This window comes from Nomascus leucogenys, chromosome 2, assembly GCF_006542625.1.
Source record: "Nomascus leucogenys isolate Asia chromosome 2, Asia_NLE_v1, whole genome shotgun sequence".
Classification (NCBI taxonomy): domain Eukaryota; kingdom Metazoa; phylum Chordata; class Mammalia; order Primates; family Hylobatidae; genus Nomascus; species Nomascus leucogenys.
Genome location: NC_044382.1, coordinates 73,033,542 through 73,053,630, shown reverse-complemented (window position 1 = coordinate 73,053,630; position 20,089 = coordinate 73,033,542). Strand labels below are relative to the sequence as shown.

At 36.6% G+C, this 20,089-nt stretch overlaps 1 protein-coding gene across 1 annotated transcript in view; it reads right to left on the bottom strand.

Annotated features, from left to right (window-relative positions):
- Positions 1-20,089, bottom strand: part of ITFG1 (integrin alpha FG-GAP repeat containing 1) — a 303,068-nt gene that overhangs the window by 130,116 nt on the left and 152,863 nt on the right. The window lies entirely within an intron of this gene.

Genomic DNA, 20,089 nt, shown 5'->3' with positions numbered 1-20,089 from the left:
CTTGTTTATTAATGTGGTTTCGCAGTTTTGCAGCAACAAGGTTTAATTCTTGCCTCTGTTTTCTTTTAATATCTGTTCTATTATCTTTCTCATGTTTTCATGATGGTGAATACTGTCTTTTGGCTGCTAGATCTAGGACTACCTTGACTATTACTTGTAAGGCTGATCTAGTAGTAACAAATTCCCTCGGATTTTTTTCTGGGAAAGACATTATTTCTTTCTCTCTCTGTTGAACTATAGCTTTGGTGGTTATAGTATTCTTTGGATTTTACAGTTACAGTATTCTCGGTCGTATCATGTAAAACAATTATTTTTTCTTCAGCACTTTGAATACATCATCCCAAGAAACTGTTATTCTAATTGGGATTCCTTTGTATGTGACCTGACAATTTTCTCTTGCTGTTCTTTTTTTCTTTTTCTCCTCATTCTCTTGCTGTTTTTAAATTTTTTTCTGTCTCTGACATTTGACCACTTAATTACAATATGCCTTGGGGAGGACCATTTGCGGTTGATTCTCTTTGGAGACCTTTGAGATTCCTGAATTGAAACGTCCATCTCTGTCCACCGACATGGAAAGTGTTCATCTATTTCATTAACCAGATTTTCTATGTAATTTTCCTTCTCTTCACCTTCTGGAATTCCCTTAAGATTACTATTTGTGTGCCTATTGATGTAACTTAAGTTTTGTAGGCTTTCTCTCACTCTTTTGCATTCTTATTTCTTTTTATCTCTGGGTAATTTGAAATGATACATCTACATATTTAGAGATTCTTTCTTAAGTTTGATGAAGTCTGCTACTGCAGCTCTCTATTTTATTTTTTTATTTCATTCACTGAGTAATTAAGCTGCAGGATTTCTGTGTGGTTTTTATTTTTATTTTTTTATGATTTATACCCCTTTGTGAATGTCTTATCTAAGTCTTGTATTGCTTTTGAGACTGTTGAATTGTCTACATGTATTTTCTTTTGTCACATTGAGTTTCCGTAATATCATTATTTTGAATTCCTTTTCTGGTAACTGTTGATTTCTTTTACATTGGGATACATTATTAGAGATATGATATGGCATTCATGATGCCATTTTTCCTTGCTTTTTTTTTTTTTCTGAGACGGAGTTTTGCTCTTTCATCTAGGCTGGAGTGCAGTGGCACGATCTCAGCTCACTGCAGCCTCCACCTTCTGGTTTCAAGAGATTCTCCTGCCTCAGCCTCCCAAGTTGCTGGGATTACAGGTACCCGCCATCACACCCAGCTAAGTTTTGTATTTTTAGTAGAGATGGGGTTTCACCATGTTGACCAGGCTGATCTAGAACTCCTGACCTCGTGATCCGCCCACCTCGGCTTTCCAAAGTGCTGGGATTACAGGCGTGAGCCACCATGCCTAGCCTTTCCTTGCTTTTTAATGTGTTTTTCTGTGTCCCTATATTAATGTCTCTGTATTTGATGAAATAATCAGTGATTCCAAATTTCCTAGTGTGCCTATTCTAGAAAAAGACTTTAGAGTTTCATTTTGTTGTGCCAGTTGGGAATAGTGTGGTGATTTTGCTTATGGATGAGTGTGGTAGTATAGCTCTGTGCAGACTTTTCTCCCTTTTATTTACTCATTAATACTCAAGGCTACAAATGAAGTTTTTACATGGGTATGTTGCATAGTGGTAAAGTCTGGGACATTAGTGTAATGATCACTTGAATAGTGTACATTGAACCCACTAAGTAACTTCTTATCCCTCAACCCCCCTCACCCTCCTTCCCTTCCAAGTCTTCAGTGACTATTATTTTACAATCTATGTCCATTCTGCACATTAGAAACTTGACTTTGTTTCTGAATTGTTTAAATTAAGATAATGGCCTCCAATTCCATCCTTGTTGGTGCAAAACACACGATTTCGTAGATTTTTATGGTTGAGTAGTATTCCATGCTCTCTCTCTATATATGATATATATCATATATACAAATACACATATAGATACATATGTGTACATATGTATATACATATATATGATATATATCATATACAAGCATGATATATAAATATATATCATATACAAGCACGATATATTATATATCATATACAAATGATATATATTATATATCATATATAAATATGATATATAAATATGATATATATATTTTCTGTACGCAGTCATCTGTTTATGAACTTAGGTTGATTACATATCTTTGCTAGTATGAATACTGCTGCAATAAATATATAAGTGCTGGTATCATTTTGGTATAATGATTTATTTTCTATTGAGTAGATATCCAGTAGTGGTATTGCTGCATCGAATGGTAGTTCTATTTTTAGTTCTTTGTGAAGTCTCCAAACTGATTTCCATACAGGTGTACTAATAAACATTCATACCAACAGCATATAAGAGTTCCCTTAATTCTGTATCCTTGCCAAAATCTATTATTATAGAGTTTTTGGTAATAGCCATTCTGACTGGTGTAGGATGATGTCTCGTTGTGGTTTAGATTTGCGTATCTCTGAGGGCTAGTAATGTACATTTTTTTATGTGCTTCTTGGCCATCTATATGTCTTCTTTTGAAAAATGTCTATTGAGTCCTTTGCCCACTTTTAAATGGGGTTACTTGTATTTGTTTTTTTTTGGTTGTTGTTGGATTGAGTTATTTATAAATTCTGAATATAAGTCCTTAATCATTAATCAGATCTGTAGTTTAAAAATATTTTCTGCCATTTTGCCAGCTGGTCTGTTCACCCTGTTGATTATTTCTTTTGCTGTGCAGAAGCTTTTTAGTTCAATTAAGTCCCATATGTCTATTTTTGTCATTGTTGATTATCTTTTGAGGCCTTAGTCATGAATTAGCTGCCTGGTGTCCAGAAGAGTTTTCTCTCCAGGATTTCTTCCAGTATTTTTATTATTTCAGATCTTACATTTCAGTTCTTGATCCATGTTGAGGTAATTTTTATATATGGTGAGATATAGGGGTCTAGTTTTCATTATTCTGTATATGGCTGTCCCATTTTCCCAGCAGCATTTACTGAAAAGATTGTCCTTAGTGATTGCTTTTGTCTTGACAAAGATCAGTTAACTGTAGACTTTTGGCTTTATTTCTGGTTTCCATATTCTGTTTCATTGATCTATGTGTCTATTTTACTTAATACCAGCACTATGTTTTGGTTACTATAGCCTTGTATTATAATTTGAGGTCAGATAATATGATGACTCCAGGTTTGTTTTTGCTCAGGAGTGCTTTGGTCATTTGGGCTCTTCTTTTGTTCTACATAAACTTTAGGATGTTTTTTCTAATTCTGTGAAAACTGACATTGGTATTTTCATAGGAATTGCACTGAATCTGTATATTGCTTTGGGCATTATGGTCATTTTAATGACATTGATTCTCCTGCTCCAGGACTATGGGATGTTTTTCCATCTTTTTGGGCCATCTACAATTTCTTTCACCAAAGTTTTGTAGTTTTCCTTGTAGAGATCTTTCAACTTATTAGTGAAATATATTCCTAAGTATTTTATTTTGTCTTTTGTAGTCAGTGTAAATGAAACTGCCTTCTTGATTTGTTTTTCAGCTTGATTTGTATTGGTGTATAGAAATGCAACAGAGTTTTGTATGTTGATTTTGCATCTTGCAACTATATTAGATTTGTTTACCAAATCTAAGAGTTTTCTGGAGAGGTCTTGAGGATTTTTCTAGGTATTAGACCATATCTTTAGTGAATACAGATAATCTGACTTTCTCTTTTCCAATTTGCAAGGTTTTCATATCTTTCTATTGTCTGATTTCTCTGGTTAGGACTTCCAGTATTATGTAGAATAGGAGTGGTGAAAGTGGGTATACGTGTCTTGTTCCAGTTCTTAGGGGAAGAGCTTTCAATGTTTCTACATTCAGTATGATGTTGATTGTGGGTTTGTTGTATATGGATTTTATTATTTTGTGGTATGCTCACTATGTCTAGGTTTTGATGATTTTTATCATGAAGAGATGAATTTTATCAAATGCTTTTTCTGCATTTACTGAGATGATCATATGGTTTTTAATACTGTTTATGTGGTGAATCACATTTATTAATTTGCATATGTTGAACCATCTTTGCATCTCTGGAATAAATCTTGCTGTGCTGTTGGATTTGATTTGCTAGTATTATGTTGAGGATTTCTGCATGTATGTTCACCAGATTTTCTCTTTTTGTTGAGTACTTGTCTAACTTTGGTATCAGGGTGATAACAGTTTTATACAATGAGTTAGGGAAGATTCCCTTCTCCTTGATTTTTTGGAACAGTTTCAGTAGAATTGGTACCAGTACTTCTTTGTTCATTTGGGAGAATTTGATTGTCAATCCACATGGTCATGCAGCTCTTTTGTTGTTGTTTTGGGGAGATGTTTTTATACTGATTTAATCTCACCACTCATTATTAATCTGTTCAACATTTATATTTCTTCGTATCTTGAGAGGTTATGTTTCCAGGAATTTATCCATTTCCCCTAGGTTTTCTAGTTTGTGAGCATAGAGTTGTTCATAATATTCTGATGATCTTTCATATTTATGTTCAATCAGTTGTAATGTCTTCTTTTTCATTTCTGATTGTATTTATCTGAATCTTCTGTTTCTTGGTTATTAGAGGGAGTGGTTTATCAATTTTGTTCACTTTTTAAAAAAATTTATTTATTTATTTATTATTATTATACTTTAGGTTTTAGGGTACATGTGCACAATGTGCAGGTTTGTTACATATGTATCCATGTGCCATGTTGTTTTGCTGCACCCATTAACTCGTCATTTAGCATTAGGTATATCTCCTAATGTTGTCCCTCCCCCCTCCCCCCACCCCACAACAGTCCCTGGAGTGTGATGTTCCCCTTCCTGTGTCCATGAGTTCTCATTGTTCAATTCCCACCTATCAGTGAGAACATGTGGTGTTTGGTTTTTTGTCCTTGTGATAGTTTACTGAGAATGATGTTTTCCAGTTTCATCCATGTCCCTGCAAAGGACATGAACTCATCATTTTTTATGGCTGCATAGTATTCCATGGTGTATATGTGCCACATTTTCTTAATCCAGTCTAACGTTGTTGGACATTTGGGTTGGTTTCAAGTCTTTGCTATTGTTTTTAAAACAAACAACTTTTTGTTGTGTTGATTCTTTGTATTTCTTTGGTCTCAATTTTATTTAGTTCTGCTTTAATTTTTATTATTTCTTTTCTTCTGCCGGCTTTGGGTTTGGTTTGTTCATGTGTTTCTAGTTCCTTCAGGTGTGATGTTAGTTTGTTAATTACCTTTGTTTTTGGAGGCAGGGTCTCCCTCTGTTGCCCAGGCTGAAGTGCAAGTGGCACAATCATGACTTATTGCAGCCTAGACCTTCTGAGCTCAAGCAATCTTCCCACCTTTGCCTCCCAGGTAGCTGAGTCTACAGGCATGCATCACCATGTCCTGGCTAAGTTTTTTTGTTTTTTATTTTATTTTATTTTTAAATTGTTTGTAGATGTAGGTCTCACTATGTTGGCCAGGCTGGTCCTGAACTCCTGGGCTCAAGGGATCCTCCTGCTTCAGCTGCCCAAAGGCGCTGAGACTACAGAGATGAACCACCAAGTACAGCCTCCTTTTTTTTTTTAATGTAGGCATTTAACACTATAAACTTCCCTCTTAGCACTGCTTTTGCTATATGCCAGAGGTTTTAATATACTGTTTCCATTTTCATTCTGTTCAAAAAAATTTTAATTTCCTTTTTAATTTCACTGTTGATCCAAAGACTGTTCAGGAGTGTGTTGTCAATTCTGTCTATTTACATAGTTTCCTGTTTTGTTTTTTTGAGATGGGAGTCTGGCTCTGTCGCCCAGGCTGGAGTGCAGTGGCACAATCTCGGCTCACTGAAACTTCCACCTCCCGGATTCAAGTGATTCTCCTGCCTCAGCCTCCTGAATAGCTGGGATTACAGGTACACGTCATCACGACCAGTTAATTTTTGTATTTTTAGTAGAGATGGGGTTTTGCCATGTTGGTCAGGCTGGTCTCAAACTCCTGACCTCAGGTGATCTGCTGGCCTCGGTCTCCCAAAGTGCTGGGATTACAGGCGTGAGCCACCGCGCCTGGCTATTTACATAGTTTTGAGAATTTCCGTTGGTATTGATTTCTAGTTTTATTCTGCTGTGATCTGAAAAGATACTTGACATGAGTTTGATTTTTAAAAAATTTTTGAGACTTGCTCTGTGGTAACACACGGTCTATTTTGGAGAATGTTCTATGTTCTGATGAGAAGAATTATACGGTTAGAATGTTCTATATGTGTCTATTAAATCCATTTGGTCTAGAGTCCAATTTAAGTCTAGCATTTGTGGTTTTTCTGTCTCAATGTTCTGTCAGTTGCTGTGAGTGGCATGTTGAAGTTCCCCACTATTACTGTATTATTGTCTATCTTTGTCTTTAGGTGTAGTAATATTTGTTTTATGAATCTGGGTGCTCTGGTGCTGGGTGTATATATATTAGGATTGTTATATTCTCTTGTTGACTTGATTCCTTTCTCACTATAAAATGACATTCTTTGTTTTCTTTTTTACTGTTTTTGATTTAAAGTATGTTCTATCTGATATGAATATAGTTACTCCTGTTTGCTTTTGGTTTCCATTCATGTGAGGACAATCTTTTTCCAACTCCTTTACCCACAGTCTGTAAATGTCTTTACCAGCTGAGTGGATTTCTTATAAGCAGCATGTAGATGGCTGATTTTTAAAAACCCATTCCACCAATTTATATCTTTAAAGTGGAATATTTATGTCATTTACATTCAAGGTTAATATTTTATACTTTCCTGAGCTTTTATGGTGGTAAGTGCTAACCCTTTGTTTCTATGTTTAGAATTCCTTTGAGTATTTCCTGTAGGTCCAGTCTATTTGTGACCACTTCCCTTGATGTTTGCTTTTGTGGCAAAGACTTTATTTCTACTTCATTTATCAAGCTTATTCTACCAGGATATAAAATTCCTGATTGACAGTTTGCTTTTTTTTTTTTTTTTCCCTTCCCCTCTCTTTAAGAACTCAGAAAAAAGGCTCTTAATCCATTCTGGCTTGTTAAGTCTTACACTGAGAAGTCCACTGCTACTCTGATAGGCAACCAGACATCAGATTTTTTCCTACATGTTGACTTTATACAGTTTGATGACTGTATTCCTTGGTGAACTATGTCTTGCAATGCACTTTTCTGGTATTTGCTGGGCCTCTTATATTTGAATGTGTAAACCTTTTGCAAGACTAGGGAAATTTTAACGTAGTATTTCCTTAAATAGGGTTTCCAGTCTTGTTGCTTTTCCTTCTCTCTTGGAAATACTAAGGATTCATAAGTGTAATCATTATTATGTAGTCACATACTGAAGTCTTTGTTCACTTGTTTCTTTTTTTCTGACTCTATTAATTTAAAAAATTTGTTTCAAGCAGTGAGATTCTCTCCTTTGCTTGCTCTAGTCTCTTGTTGAAGCTTTCAACTATCTTGTTTAATTCCTTCAATAATTTTTTCTTTTCTAGCAGTTCTGGCTTTTTTAGAAATAATGATATCTATCTCATTGGTACATTTGTCATTCATATTCAAAATCAATGTATTGATTCATCAGTACTGGTTTTCAGATTTGTCTTATTTCCATGAGATTCTTTACAATCAATAATTTAAATTGGTATTTTGAATATTTCTTTTTGGTTAGGATTACCAGAGAATTACTGTTTCTTTGGGGATGCCATAACCCTTTGCTATTAAATACTTCAGCATTATTACACTGATTTCTTTGCATATGAGAAAACAGTTGCTGCTTCTTGCTTTTGAATTTACTTTCTTTGGGGGAGAAATTTTTTTTTTCTCTTCAGCATGTGACTATGATGTTATGTAGGGCTGTTTGTCTTTGCTTCTGGGTATGTTCAGTAGCAAAGACTCTGTACAATATTGGTTATAAATAGCTTTAATGTGGTGGCTGTCTAAAATGGCAGTTGTAGTAGTGGTGTACTGGGTGGATGAAGAAGCCACTTTAGAATACTGAGAAGCCAGGGTGGCATGGGTGATGGTGGATGCAGAGGTCACATGAAGCCTGTCTCCTTCCTGGGTGCTGTGCATCTTTTTCAGCAGATTTGCCTTGTGTTTTGGAGGCTGACCTGGTCAGTAGGTGGTACATGCCAGTTAGAGCAGGCTGCCACGATAGCAGTAGGGTTTATGTGTGATCTTTGTTAACACCTGGAGAAGCGCTTTCAGTGTCCCAGGTGGTGGGTTGGGCCCTGGAGTGCTCAAGGGCTTGAGTCACCTTCTCTCTAGGATGGGGTGGTAAAGCTGAGTAAAGCCAGATTGGGGAACCCTGCACTCAGGCCCCCCATGGCCTGGTGTACACACCAGCCCTGAGAGGGGTGGTGGGGGAGTCCTCAGGCCCCTGGTGAAATCTGCTGAGGTCTCCGCTTGGGGAGTGAAGGACGGTACCAGCACCATGGCTTTGACAGGCAGGAATGGGATCTGCTACCTTTACTCACCTTTGTCTGACGTTCAAAATATTTGGTTAGGTTAGACAATGCTGTTTCTTTTTAGGCGACAATGCTGTTTCTTTTTAGGCTGCAATGCTATTTACTTCTAGGATGAAACTGTATCAGACTTTGTAGTGGTTGTGCAGGTTGATATCCTGGCCAGTAGGTGAGAGCCAGCTACAGTGGTGGTATTAGAGCTAAGGCTTGACCTTTGTTAACCTGGAGATGTACTTGGGTTTCCCAGGCAATGGGTTGGGCCATGGAATTCTCAGTGGTCTCAGTCCTGTACTTTGCTTCCAAGGTGGGAAACAGGGGGGAAAGCTGGTGGTGTTGGGTAGAGGAGAAAGCAGGGTGGGGCTGAGATGGGCAGGTCTATACCTGGTCCTCCTAATGGCCAGTAAAAGTGCCATCCCTGATGGGGGTTGGAGGACAGTTCTCAGGCCACTGGAGCAATAGTTCAGGGAGAAGTGGAGCAACTCTTTCTGTTCCAACTAACCAGCATGGGGAAAGTGGGGTGGCTTGGGTTCCATAGCCTAGCAGGTGGTAGTGAGACCTGCCTTGCTCTCATGCTCTCAATCTAGTGGGATACCATCCTATGGCCTGCCACTGGCATCAAGCTGAGGCAGCCAGCCAAATCACAAGCAGTTTTTCTTTGGACTGCAATATAGCCCCAGGCCATAAAATTGTGGCTCCCAGGTGAAACCCCTCCCAGCCCAATTCCAGGATGGGGAGGTTCCCGAATCTCATACCCTTGGCTGGAGCCAATGCCACATCTGCTTATCAGTTCTGGCCTGGTTCCCGGGACTGTGCATAGTCTGCTAAAGGGTAGGATCAAGAGTGGTGTCTTATGGTGGCCACTCATGTTTCAGAAAGGGCATCGGATGTTCTTTCCCTGGAGTAGTTCCTTCTCATAGTCTCCTGGCTATTCCCTAAGTTAGATTCAGGACTTGAGAGGGACATGGTACTCTCCTATGGTCTGGATTGTATGATTCCCCAGTGGGAAAGTGGACTGCAGAAAGAGTCTCATTCACCTTTTCCTGTATTGGGGAATCACTCCCAGTTCCTGGCCCACCCTGGTCAAATAGGCTTCCTGTTTTCCTTCTGCTTCCTATTTCTTTCTTGTTGCTTTTCTGTTGACTTCCTCATGTTCCTTCTTGGAAAATGTATTCTAAGTGTAAGTCTACATGCTATTTTGCTCTTTGAAGTATGAGGTGTGCTTGAAATGCTTCTAGTCAGCCATCCCTACCACTTGGTCACAAGGGTGTGTTGGAGACCTCTGACATGAATGGCTGAGAGAAGGTCCAGTTCTTCACACCCCTGAGGGCAGCAGGTAAGGGAAGAAGGATAAGGTCCCTGGGCAAAGAAAGACCTGGATGAACTGGAGACTATTCCACCTTTCCTAGAGTGACAGTTCTGAATTCCAGTGACTGTTACTTGGTGGTAAAATGATGTGTTTGGATAGCTATGGAGGCAAAAGCTCACAGCTGAAGGGCCACCGTCTATGCATCTCCAAGATTTTAACAATAAATTTGGCTTTAATGATTCTTGTAATATACATTAAAATAGAAGGCAGATGTCTTAAAGAGTTTAATATAAAAAAGATATCTTGAAACACTTGATGGAATTCTGAATACAGAATGTTAGTGCTGGTACCGAGTACCGAATTTCAGTTATTTTCAGATTCTAGCATAACGCTCCTTTGTAAGTATAGACAAATTATTGAATAAATACATAGCACAGTAAAAAAGATTATGCAATGAACTGGATCTACTTCTAATTGAGTGATCCACTCAATTCTACTGCTAAGTGAGTGATCTTAGATAAATTGCTTAAGTTCTCTGTGCCCTAATTAATTCATAAATAAGTAGACTATGTGATTTTATATTTCCTTTCAGCCCTAAAAGCCCAGGAGTATAATTTTTAAAAAGTGTTGAAACACGGAAATCTATGTGCCTTAATAAAAGTAAATAGCATTCATGACTAGAGAGATTTACTAAAAGACAAATGAGAATAAAACACACAGATCAGTGAACAAAACAACCACCATTAGACAATCCTCCTTCCCATAGGAACAAAGAGTTTAAGATGATTCTTGGTGCAGATTTTCACTGAGAGACAATGGACTAAAAACTAGAGAAAATGTAAATTAATATATTATAATATAAAAAGGTCAAACCTGCAAGTGCCTTATTGAGTCTGTTCTGATTTAGAGTAAACATGAATTCTATTTCAAACTGGCAGTATTTCCAATTTTTCTTTTCCTTTTCTTTTTTTTTTTTTTTTTTTTTGAGATGGAGTCTCACTCTGTCACCCAGGCTGGAGTGCAATGGCACAATTCAGCTCACTGCAACCTCCGTCTTCCAGGTTCCAGCAATTCTCCTGCCTCAGCCTCCCGAGTAGGTGGGACTACAGGCGCCCGCCACCATGCCGGCTAATTTTTGCATTTTTAGTAGAGACAAGGGTTCACTATGTTTGGTCAGGCTGGTCTTGAACTCCTGACCTCAAGTGATCCGTCCACCTCAGCCTCCCAAAGTCCTGGGATTACAGGCGTGAGCCATCGTGCCCAGCTATTTCCAATTTTTTCTAGCTAAATATTTCATGACTGACAAATGATAATAATATAGGGAATGCCTGATTTGACAGAGTCTCAATTATAAAATGATTTCATCTATATCTGGTGCTTATTTCCAACAACCTATTCAAAAATCCTACTTAAAATTTTGTTTAACAGGACTCATTTTATTGGTTGATCAAAATCAACCAGGTTTTTTATTGTTAGACTATAGTACTGGATAAACTCAAGACTTGGCCCACTAACTCACTTCATTAGGTATTTTCTCATGGATGACAAATACTGAAGAGGCAGCCAGCCATATAGATGTGACCTTGTCTAGTTTCCCCAATGAGTCTTCAAAAAAAAAAAATCTTTATGTTTCTGAGGTTTCTGATTATAAAAGCAATGCTATGGTGTAGTAAATTTGAAAAGAAGCACAAGAAAAAATAAATAGGTACCTGCTACTAAAACAGAGAGAGAATTATTCTGGTTCTTTAAGACTCCTGCTCTCGAGGAACTTGTATTTGCTTTTTTTCTATTAATGGAAGGGTTACCAGTCACTTTTAATAGTTAAAATTTGTATTCATATTTAAAAGACTAGAGAAATTTGTCTTTTAAAATAAGTCATAAGCACTGCTCCCAAATACTTCAGTTAAAAGAAGCCCTGCTGAGGAAAAGACCTCTTCTTTAGGTATGACATTTTTGGTATTTTTTTTTTTAGCAATGTTAACGACTAATACATAGTATATTTAAATGATTATACTATCTCCAAGATCTTAATGCTGCAATCACCAGACACAGGCAATTTAAACATTGTAAAAACTTACTTTGTGGGATTAAAAAGCTGTTAACCAAGAAATTAAAGACAAATAAAGCCTAATTTAATGGAACACCCCGTACTTTCCTCTCTCATTTACACTCTTATTTTGACAACTTCTCCGTAATGCACCAGAAGTATATGCTTCATTTCACAGATGCAGAAATTATGACACTAAGCCAGGCCTTTAAAGCAAATCTTTTTATATCAAATCTAATTCTCATGCCACTGTGCCACGTTGCCTTGCTACCTGACTTACATTTGTTATGTTTGCACATTGGTATGAAGAAAACATTTACATCAGTCTGAACTAAGCTTCTTCTCTGCAAAAACAGAGACGAGGTCTTGATATTCTATTTAGATCTAGTGACAAATATATGAAGAAAAATAGACGATAGGCTGGGCACGGTAGCTCACACCTGTAATCACAGCACTGTGGGAGGCGGAGGCGGGTGGATCACAAGGTCAGGAGATCGAGACCATCCTGGCGAACACAGTGAAACCCCGTCTCTACTAAAAATACAAAAAATTAACCGGGCATGGTGGTGGGTGCCTGTAGTCCTAGGTACTTGGGAGGCTGAGGCAGGAGAATGGCGTGAACCCAGGAGGCGGAGCTTGCAGTGAGCCGAGATTGCACCACTGCACTCCAGCCTGTACGACAGAGCGAGACTCCGTCTCAAAAAAAAGACAATAATGCTGATTTATATTTTCCTTTTACATTCTTTCTGTACAGTATATATTCTTTATTTCTGTCTTTGCTTATGAAGAAAGTGAGAAAAGGTGATGGGCTTATGTAAAGAGATGTATCTTGCTACCAAAGACTTCTTATGTGCTTCAAAAACTCACATACACAACATTGAGAACAGTCACCCAATATAGCACTTAATCTATCAGCCTTAGGGGGAAAAGGTTGTAAAGTGAGGACCCGGAAAGATTTGGACATTTTAAGTTACTTCCGGAAATCTACAGAAATACACTTCCTGCTGAAACCTTTTAATTCTCCCTTTTAGTGTTACCCATTTTCTTTTTCCTTTTATTTCCTTAGAGACAAGGTCTGACTCTGTCACCCAGGCTGGAATGCAGTGGTGTAATTATAGCTCACTGCAGCCTTCAATTCCTAGGCTCAGGCGATCCTCCTACTCAGGCCTCCTGAGTGGCTAGGAATACAGGTGCCTGCCACCATGCCTGGCTAATTTACTTCATTTTATTTTTTGTAGAGATGGGGTCCCACTATGTTGCCCAGGCTGGTGTTGAACTTCCGGGCTCAAGTGATCCTCTCACCTTGGCCTCTGAAAGTGCTAGAATTACAGACTTGAGCCACCACACCTGGCCTGTTAATAATTTTCCGTTGCAAGTTTTCAACTGATTTTACCTTTACTTAAATTAGTCTGATTGGACTAAGTCACTGGGATTTGGAAAAAAAAAAATTCTTAGATTGATACATTTTAACTTACATGTTTTAAATGTTCTGAAACATAAATAAACAACCCTTTGGGATTTATAGTTGTAGAAAAAGAATAGAAATGAAATAGCCATCAGTTCTTTCCGTATCAATAATCTGTGTAGTCTACAGTTGGTTTTACCAAAAAGACACATGTGCATGTATGTTCATTGCAGCACTATTCGCAATAGTAGAGACGTGGAATCAATGTAGGTGCCCATCAATAGTGGATTGGATTTTTTAAAATATGGTATAAATACATTATGGAATACCATGCAGCCATGAAAAATAACAAAATCATGTACTTTACGGCAACATGGATGCAGCTAGAGGCCATTTTCCTAAGTGAATTAACACAGGCACAGAAAATCAAACACTGCATGTTCTCACTAATAAGTGGGAGCTAAACAGTGCATACTCATAGACATAAAAATTCCAACAGTAGACACTGGGAACTACTAGAGAGGGAAGAGAGGAAGGAGATCAAGAGTTGAAAAACTAACAGTTGGGTACTGTGCTCAGTACCTGGGTGATGGGATCAGTCACACCCCAAAACTCAGTACCATGCAGTATAACCACATAATAAATTTGCACATGTACCCTGTGAATCTAAAATAAAAGTTGAAATTATAAATGTTAAAAGAAGAAAGAAATATTGTCCTGGATGTAAATTCATTCTGTCTCATTATTGAAGAAGACCTCATATTGCTATGTTGGCTAGCCTTCACTCAACCAACTCTAACTTCATTAGTTGGAATTTGTAAAGATCAAAAAATTTTCTTTCAATAATATTGCCTATTCATCTGCTATAATGAATCTCATACTAAAATTCTTAGTCCCGTAATAAAATGGAGAAAGAACTCCACTAATTAGTTCTGAGGGAAGAAACCTCTGTAGACAGTGAGAATTAATTCTACCATTAATTCCAATGGAGATATATTAAAAGATGTATTACACATTATTTACTTTATCAGCAATCAATTTTTAATTAAAGTATTAATAAATACCCTTACTAAATTTATAGGTATAAAGTTGCACTCCTTTATAATTTTTAAATTTTCTTTAAGTCTTTAGATACGATTCCTTCATGTTTTTAGTATTATTTGCCTTTTTAATTTCTTTCATCAGACTTGATAAAGGTTTCTTTTTTGTTTTTGTTTTTGTTTTTTTTTTTTTTTTTTGAGACGGAGTCTTGCTTTGTCGCCCAGGCTGGAGTGCAGTGGTGCGATCTCGACACACTGCAAGCTCTGCCTCCCAGGCTCACGCCATTCTCCTGCCTCAGCCTCCCGAATAGCTGGGACTACATGGAAAATGATGAAATTTATCTTGGTACCACTAGTATATAAGTAATGAAATTTACCAACATAATCTGTCTGGAAAGACAAGTATATACACTCACATATCATTTACTACTCTCTCTCTGCAATTAATGATGTGCTGTCTTATACATACAAACTGCTTGGAAAATGATACTTCTGACCCACTGTCAGTAAGTAATATTTTCTGGGTTGCTTTCACAGTGGTGACTAGTACTTTGTAGTGAGTAAATTTCATTTCTGTCTTGTTCACTTCTATAATCAGGTAGTTATTGAGCTGAACAAAGACATTTTTCCAGAACACAGCACAAAAGATATAAGTTAAAAAATGTGAGGGTATCGGGAGAGAGACCAGGAGGGCAGACCTACAACTTCCCTCATGTGTTCTAATATGAGCTTTAGAAACAAATTAACAAAGAAAAAAAAACCTAAGAGAATGAAACAGAAGACAAAAATAACAAATAGAAATTTACAGGAGTCACAATTCAACTCCACATAGTAACATTTCAAACTACTATGGATAAAGTACAAATCTAGTATCTTAGAGAGAACATAAGAGGTTACCTGCAATGAACAATCAGATTATCACCAGACTTGACTAGCAAAAGTGAATATCAGAATTTAATGGTGAAGTGTTTTTAAGGATATGAAGTAAAATAATCTTGAATCTAGAATCCTATACTCAGCCAAGTTAGCAATTCAGGCTGGGGGAAAATAAAGAAAATTTCAGACATGCAAAGTTTCAGAAAGAGGCTGCATACTCTCCCAGATAGAATTACTTGATAATGTGTCCAGAAAAAGGAAACCGAAGAGAGAATGAAAGATATAATATTCAGTGGAGATCAGAGAAATCAGTAAACCCTGTAGCTAAGTGTAAATAACTGTAGCAATAAAACGCGAACATCATTCCATCAGTTGATAATACCACTGAACGAGAATTGGGGTGGGGAGAGAGAGAACTAGAAGTGTCCTAAAATACTTGCCTTACATATTAACTCCAGTACTTCATTAAAGGTAAAATTTAAGTATAGGTATTAATATTTAATAACCACAATGACAAAAATAAAAATTTTAATATGTTAACCACCTTAGGAACTATAAAAGGAAGAAAATGTTGAATAATCCAACAAAAGGCAGAAAATAAAATAAAAATAAAGATTTAAATAACATAATTAACTGGAATGATATTTCAGATAACCATTGACTGAGCTATTAAACTACCAGAAACATTTCAACAAGTTTCTAAAAGTATTGCACAAGCCACATTTATATTTGCAATGCCATATTAAAAGCATAAAAAATGAAGAGATAGACTAAAATCCAAAAAACCACCATAAAAACAACTTCCCAAACATATTTATGTGAACCCTTTAAAATACCTTTCTAAATAATTCTGTGTATATGCAAAATTTTAAATAAAAAAGAACAATGAAACCACTTATTATCAAAATATATGACCTGAAGCCAAGCTCACAATATTTAGTCTTAAAAGCACTTAATAGAAAACAAGAGTAAACATCTATTAGCTTAGTATTCAATGAAATAATGTAAAAAATAAAAAAAAAAACTTGAAGAAAGCAAAACAGGAAAAAATGTAAAAATAAACATAAAGAAAATATTCATAGAATTCATCTTACTAAAAATAAAGGTGATTCTTTGAACCTCTACAATACTAACAAAAACACAGACATGACTGAAATAACAAAATGGAGAAAGAGGCTGGGGGCAGTGGCTCACACCTGTAATCCCAGCACTTTGGGAGGCCTAGGCGGGTGGATCACAAGGTCAGGAGATCGAGACCATCCTGGCGAACACGGTGAAACCCCGTCTCTACTAAAAATACAAAAAATTAGCCGGGCATGGTGGCAGGCGCCTATAGTCCCAGCTATTCGGGAGGCTGAGGCAGGAGAATGGCGTGAGCCTGGGAGGCAGAGCTTGCAGTGTGTCGAGATCGCACCACTGCACTCCAGCCTGGGCGACAAAGCAAGACTCCGTCTCAAAACAAAAACAAAAACAAAAACAAAAACAAAAAAGAAACCTTTATCAAGTCTGATGAAAGAAATTAAAAAGGCAAATAATACTAAAAACATGAAGGAATCGTATCTAAAGACTTAAAGAAAATTTAAAAATTATAAAGGAGTGCAACTTTATACCTATAAATTTAGTAAGGGTATTTATTAATACTTTAATTAAAAATTGATTGCTGATAAAGTAAATAATGTGTAATACATCTTTTAATATATCTCCATTGGAATTAATGGTAGAATTAATTCTCACTGTCTACAGAGGTTTCTTCCCTCAGAACTAATTAGTGGAGTTCTTTCTCCATTTTATTACGGGACTAAGAATTTTAGTATGAGATTCATTATAGCAGATGAATAGGCAATATTATTGAAAGAAAATTTTTTGATCTTTACAAATTCCAACTAATGAAGTTAGAGTTGGTTGAGTGAAGGCTAGCCAACATAGCAATATGAGGTCTTCTTCAATAATGAGACAGAATGAATTTACATCCAGGACAATATTTCTTTCTTCTTTTAACATTTATAATTTCAACTTTTATTTTAGATTCACAGGGTACATGTGCAAATTTATTATGTGGTTATACTGCATGGTACTGAGTTTTGGGGTGTGACTGATCCCATCACCCAGGTACTGAGCACAGTACCCAACTGTTAGTTTTTCAACTCTTGATCTCCTTCCTCTCTTCCCTCTCTAGTAGTTCCCAGTGTCTACTGTTGGAATTTTTATGTCTATGAGTATGCACTGTTTAGCTCCCACTTATTAGTGAGAACATGCAGTGTTTGATTTTCTGTGCCTGTGTTAATTCACTTAGGAAAATGGCCTCTAGCTGCATCCATGTTGCCGTAAAGTACATGATTTTGTTATTTTTCATGGCTGCATGGTATTCCATAATGTATTTATACCATATTTTAAAAAATCCAATCCACTATTGATGGGCACCTACATTGATTCCACGTCTCTACTATTGCGAATAGTGCTGCAATGAACATACATGCACATGTGTCTTTTTGGTAAAACAGTTTATTTTCCTTTGGGTACATACCCAGTAATGGGATTGCTGGGTTGAACGGCAGTTCTAAGTTCTTGGAAAAATCTCCAAACTGCTTTCCACAGTGGCTTGACTAATCCAGATTCCCACTAACAGTGTATAAATGTTCCCTTTTCTCTGCAGCCTCACCGGCACCTCTACTTTGTAGAGAACGTGAAAAAGAATAGTGGCTAGAAATGTTCCCACAGATGTAGGCCTTTGTACTATCAACCTCCATGCCTTTTGAAAAAGTAGAACATCTGCAACATAATGTAACCTTTCATTGATGACTCAGGGTCATTAATGTAAAGCTAAATTATTGTATAAAGCTGAGGATGCTGATGAAAATGCAGATTATAACTGAATTAGGAATTCCAACTTACTAGCTGTATGATATGGATAAGTTGTCTGATTTATCTCAGACTATTTTCATATTTGTAAAATAAAGATAATAACCAACCCATGAAAAATGATGGTAAAGTAATACAAACTAAAATTACGTTATAAACAAAAGCGATTTCCTTCCCAGCATTAACTAACAGGCAACATATTACATTTGGCCATTTACAGATTTACTTGCCATTTAATAGGCTTGGGATGTTCTCAGGGCTGATACTCAGACTTCTGAGTGTGCTTCTTTGCTGCCAAAAACTTTTTTTATTTTTAGCTACTTCTAGGCTTGGAATTCCGGTAAGAGCCCAGTGGAAGCTCAGGTTTTGCTATCCAGTTTCATCCGTGACTTGCAATATATTAGTAACAATAAAACTCTTCTTAAATATGTCAACATTTTGACTGTATCATACAAAGGTGATAGGAATAGTCAGAATGAGGACTAGAAGTCACACTCTTAAACACAGTCGCTAGATTAAATTCTCAAAAGAAGGAAGAAATATTCACTCTATGTGCTTGACATAATGATACATTATTAACATAACTTCTTTTTTTTTTTTTTGAGATGGCGTCTTGCTCTGTCACCCAGGCTGGAGTGCAATGGTGTGATCTTGGCTCACTGCAACCTCTGCCTCCCGGGTTCAAGCGATTCTCCTGCCTCAGCCTCCCGAGTAGCTGGGACTACAGGCGCCCGCCACCACGCCCATCCAATTTTTATATTTTTAATAGAGATGGGGTTTCACCATGTTGGCCAGGATGGCCTCCTCCATCTCTTGACCTCGTGATCCACCTGCCTCGGCTTCCCAAAGTGCTGGGATTACAGGCGTGAGCCACTGCGCCTGGCCTATTAACATAACTTCTGTAGCACCAGTGTTAATTAAACATTTACTTATTACTAGGAAATCACAATCTGTCTTTGAATTTTAGAAAATGATCTAACAAGGTCTAGAACATTAATTTTCATATGATTTGTCAAATTTTCTTACAGAAATGTAACAGCAACTCTAAATAATATTTACATTTAATTTAAAGTTAGGGCTACTTCTCATCTGTGATGGAATGAACACTGAGATGAACTGAAATCTATCTCATCCATCTTAAAAGAACAGAAAAGAAATAACTGAGTTTTACACAACTGCTTTTATAATGGTATTAAGACTTTCATAAAAAAGTACAACTGCCTTTAGTACTTATTTTTCCCGCAGAGCTAAAGTGTTCACTGCTGAGTTAGCAGTTGATACCATCTTATTGCTGAATGGCAAAGGAATTGTTAACAAAAACACTGTTGATAAAGAACTTTTATAGTAAAATATAAATTATTTAGATATTCTAAGGATGAGTAATCACAGGATTAAATGAATTTAAAATGTAATTTCTTATTCTTCTGAATAGAGCCAATGTCTAAAATAAAGTAATTTTACAGTTCTTTGTTTTTATGTGCCACTATGCTTTTAAAAGGAATAACACTCACGTTCCATTCAGAAGTTTGTTTTGGCTATATCAGATCTGTTTCACACACACAGGTTACAAGTATACATTAAACTCTGCATAACAGAGCACCCTGATCATGTCCTTGGAAAACTCTACAAACACGACGCAAAGACATTATAATTTCAAACCAACGTGCTTAGGAAAGTTAATGTACAGACTCTCCATACTTTTCTATAAATAGGGACACTCACTAATGATAAATATTTCTCTAAATATCAGATTTCAGGACAACACTGTTTGGAGTTAAAAGCAGTAATAGGTCTGACTTTTTCTGGAGAAGTTGTTTTATATCATGAGCCTGGTTCTGAATATGGAGCCGAATCATTAGTAATTCCAGCGTCAACAAATAATTAATGCTCAGAAAAATAATGTAAAAGGAAAGAAAGAATAAGGGCCAAGGAATATAATTAATTGTGAGATGAATAAAACGATAAGGTATTAAAATTTAGGAATAGTCATATTTATGGCATCTGTCAGGATTCAAGCTAATTATGAGTTTAACTATATTGGTTTATCTACTGGTGCTTCTATTTCAAAAATTAAAGTAATTGCAGCATTAAAAGTCAC